This window comes from Acipenser ruthenus, chromosome 5, assembly GCF_902713425.1.
Source record: "Acipenser ruthenus chromosome 5, fAciRut3.2 maternal haplotype, whole genome shotgun sequence".
Lineage (NCBI taxonomy): Eukaryota > Metazoa > Chordata > Actinopteri > Acipenseriformes > Acipenseridae > Acipenser > Acipenser ruthenus.
In genome coordinates this window covers 53,852,644-53,856,910 of record NC_081193.1, presented here as the reverse complement: position 1 = coordinate 53,856,910, position 4,267 = coordinate 53,852,644, and positions in this window count along the sequence as shown.

Below are 4,267 nucleotides of genomic sequence, written 5' to 3'. Positions count from 1 at the left end.
CTGGGCGCTGGACGCTTGCGGTCCCCCCGTCTGGGCGCTGGTTCCTCCTCTTCATACTGGGTGGGGCATATGGCTAACGTGTGCCCATAAGCCCCACAGCCAGGGCATAACTCTGCCGCGAGGTTCTTTAAAAAAACCTCCCAGCCATCATCCCCGACCTCCTCCCTTTTGGGCTGTGGACGCACCGACTCCTCCCTTTTGGGCTGTGGACGCACCGACTCCTCCCTTTTGGGCTGTGGACGCACCGACTCCTCCCTTTTGGGCTGTGGACGCACCGACTCCCCCCTCTTGGGCTGTGGACGTTCGGGCTCCCCCCACTCAGGCGTAGGACGTTCGGGCTCCTCCCACTCAGGCGTAGGACGTTCGGGCTCCTCCCGCTTGGGCTGTGGACGCTCAGGCTCCTCCCGCTTGGGCTGTGGACGCTCAGGCTCCTCCCGCATAGGTACTGGAGAGGGCAGTGACTGCTCCTCTCCCTCTTGCTCACTGGAAGGCATCCCTCCCATGTCTGCAGCTAGGTACCCCAGCACCACCATGGTGAGGTCACGAACGGATGCCGGGTTGTGCTGTTGCTCCCAGTCCTCCCATCGTTTCCCATCTCGCATCTGCAGTGCGTGAATAACCCAGGGGAGGTCACTGGCGAAGTTCCCCTCGGGGTGCACCAGCCAGTCCCATATTTCCCAGGACGGTGGGGAACCCGGTGGCAGTGGGGGTAGAGGGGTGGCTATTGATGCTTGGGGTGACAGCTGCTTCCGCTGCTTCCTGCAGCTCTTTCTCCCCATCCTCGCTTTACTATTTATTTTTTTTTTTATTTTTTTTTTGTAATCCAAGACAATGCGGTTCCTGCTCTGGCCTGAGTCCTGGAGGCGCTGTAGATCCCATGCAGGACACCACGTGTCACAAAGACGGCCGGAGTGGGTGGTGTCAGACCAGAGCCAGGAAATAAATAAACAGAGAGATGTGGTTTGGTGAAGCTGGGCGCGTGATCGCGCTCAGCATTTAATAAACAGAACAGAAAATAAAAGGTTTGAAACAACAAAACACACGGCACTTTAAGCCAAAATAAATAGACAGACAAAACGAACTAACACTTAACAAACGGTGCACGGAGACAAACAAACACGGTGAGAACAAACACTTTACGTTTTTATTTCGCTTTTCTTTCTCCTTCTCTCTCACCCGTTCTCCACTCTCGAACACCCAACCCCAACTGCAAGAAATGTGCGTCTATATATACTATTGTGCTGGGATTCAATTACTAATTAATTATTCACTTGAATCCCAGCACGTGAATTAATTCTGTGCAACCCCGTGCTCGCATATTACATTTAACCAGCACGTGAAGTGATTTGTGCTCTCCTCGTGCCTAAATACAAATCTACACTTTTTAAATACACGTGAAACACAGACCCGTTTATATCCCGTGTACCAATGACTATACACCAACATTTACACACGCACGCAACACACAACACATAATATGCACACAGGGGCTGGGCACATTGCCACAATGATAAAAAAAACATTGCAATGCAAGCTTAACCAACAATGACAATGTTACAAAATATTGAGTACATACTACTAACAAACCATTTTTTACAGTAGCTAATGACACACAGTAATGAAAGTACTTACTTTTGGAAGTGCTACAAAATGTCACGTCACGCTTTCATGTGGGTCCATCTGCCAATCACTTTGTCAAAGCTTGTAAATCTAGCAAGTTCGTTCTCTATTGAAATCAAAACCAAGTTTGTGAGACGTTCGTGGTTAAATGCAAGTAGTTTTTATGAGTTTGAGCTTGCTGAATGATCTTTCCACGGCTGCAACCGTTATTGGCAACATCAAGAATATGCGTAAAGCAAAGTAAGATATCGCAGAATCATAGGAAAAACTAGTTCAAGACTATGTTTAAGCAGAAAGTTTAGTTTCTCCATAGCAGTGGTGCAATCTTTCAAAAGACATTTTGCAGCAAAGACCTCCTGAACAATCTTTTGTAACATCTGTTGATGAAGCCACATACTGTTTTGTGGTGGCTTCTAAATCTTACTTTGACATGCTGTCCATATTGATGAGAAATTGAAACTTCTTGGATATGTATTTAAGATTCAACCAGGTCTCACTAGGGAAATGTTAACACAGTAACGTCTTGCCAAGTGCTCTGAAACGTTACTCAGTTAACGTTTTGCTGCATTTACCATAATGCTTAATTGCTTTCTACAATAATCTTTAGCGCAGCTTTCCCTAGTGAAAATTCCAATAGAAATTTGGTAACTAGTTTCTACTGGTAACCTGTTGCAACTGGTTTCAAATGTTTTTTGGACAGCTGAACTGGTCTACTGGTTTGGATTGGAAACATAAGCTGCTGGATCTCTACTGGTATTCAGTACTACAGGTTTCCCAGTAGCTCTATTGGTCCCTACTGGTACTCATCTCCCAGTAGCTCTACTGGTCTCCTAGTACCTCTACTGGTCTCTACTGGTACTGGTCTCCCAGTAGCTATATTGGTCTCTACTAGTACTGGTCTCCCAGTAGCTCTACTGTGTCCCAGAAGCTCCACTGGTCTGTACTGGTACTGGTCTCCCAGTATATCTATTGTCTTTTTTCTGGTACATAGTATTTCCTCCTAATAATTAAATTGTGACTCTACTGACTTACACATAACACAAGAACCGCAAAAAAAAATTGTTAAAATACTTCTGGGTATATGTGAACAAGTGGTTTGAAGTGTGCAGGTGTATTGGTGATGCAAGTGCTCCACACAATGACAGACACAAAGTTCTCGGTTCAAACAGTCTTTTTAATTCTCTTGGTCTGCTTGAGACCGTTAAATAATAATGCTGGCTCTACACAACAATGTGTACTGCCAGCATATAAACCACGGGAATCAGTCCCAAAATAATAGTAACAAACACAGACACACAACACAGATACAGACACTTCTCCCGATAGTGAGTGCTCTTGGTGCAGGTGTGGTGTAAGAGAACAATGGTGTATTAGTGGTGCAGTGTAGTCTGGGTTTGATGCTGGCTTGAATCGACATCTCCCGGGTTCGTGTTAGCCATCTAACAATGACAAACACAGACAGCTAGCAACAAACAAACACAACACTTAACACTCATGATACGTAATTAATGGTCCGTTTCCTCTCACGGTCCTTGCGATGACTATTATAAAGGAACAGATTGCATCATCACATCCCCTAAAACAGTGTTTCCCAAACTTTTTGATTGGCGACCCAAATGAACACAGGAATAATGAACCCACGACCCAAAATTATTCACTATTTGGTATTTTAACTGAAATACTTCTTAACCAATCAAAAAGTGACGTTTAATTTATTTGAAACTATACTACACTATATAAGCATTCAGGCTGATAGTTTTACAGCTTGGCAAAATGTTTGCTTTTATCAAATTACTTATTATAAAAAAAAAAAATTAAAAAAGGTATTAAACTAACATATTGTAACGACGAGGCAGACGAACCTGGGGTAGGGGGGTGGGGGGAGGGTGCCACTTCTAGAAACATTCTCTCACACGACAGCCAGCTCAGGATTTGGAGTTAAGGGTCCCCTTCGCGTGGACCATGGGACTGCAGCCGATCGTAAACATGAATTTGCAGGAGAGCCCCCATGGGGATTAATGGACGATGTGGATGCATTGTGATAATGGGGTGGTTGGACAGGAATGCGTGCCTGTGATTGGGGGAGTGCGCACGACAGAGTGAAATGGAAGAGGGAGGGGCTGGGTGAAGTGTGAGTTTTGGAGCTGTGGGAGAGAACCTGCTTTTTTTTTTAATTACCGAGTCAGACACGCAGAGACTGTTAGCTTTGTGTGTGTTACCTGACTGTTTATTAAACCCTTTTATTTATCCTGTGTTCGTTATTGTTTACTGCATTAATCAGTGGCGGCTCGTGACTTTTTTGACAGGTGGGGCACAAATCACAAAATAGTTATTATTACCACCACCACTCAATGGCTAACGTACTAAAAGTACATTTACTTTGTTCAGCTGATTGCATATATGCCTCGGCTTCAAAAAATATACACCCATCAATTAAAAACATTAGCACTGTAAACAACACACAATTTAAAGAATTGCGGATAAAAATTTTTATAATCAACTGGCAAATCACAGAACCTTAAAACCACGTAGTATTTAGTTCTACAAGTCATTATATGACACCAGTGTGGAATATTCGCTATAAAGACACAAATACAATATCACAAAATCATTCATTCAAAACGAACAAGGCACCTTGTCATGTCGT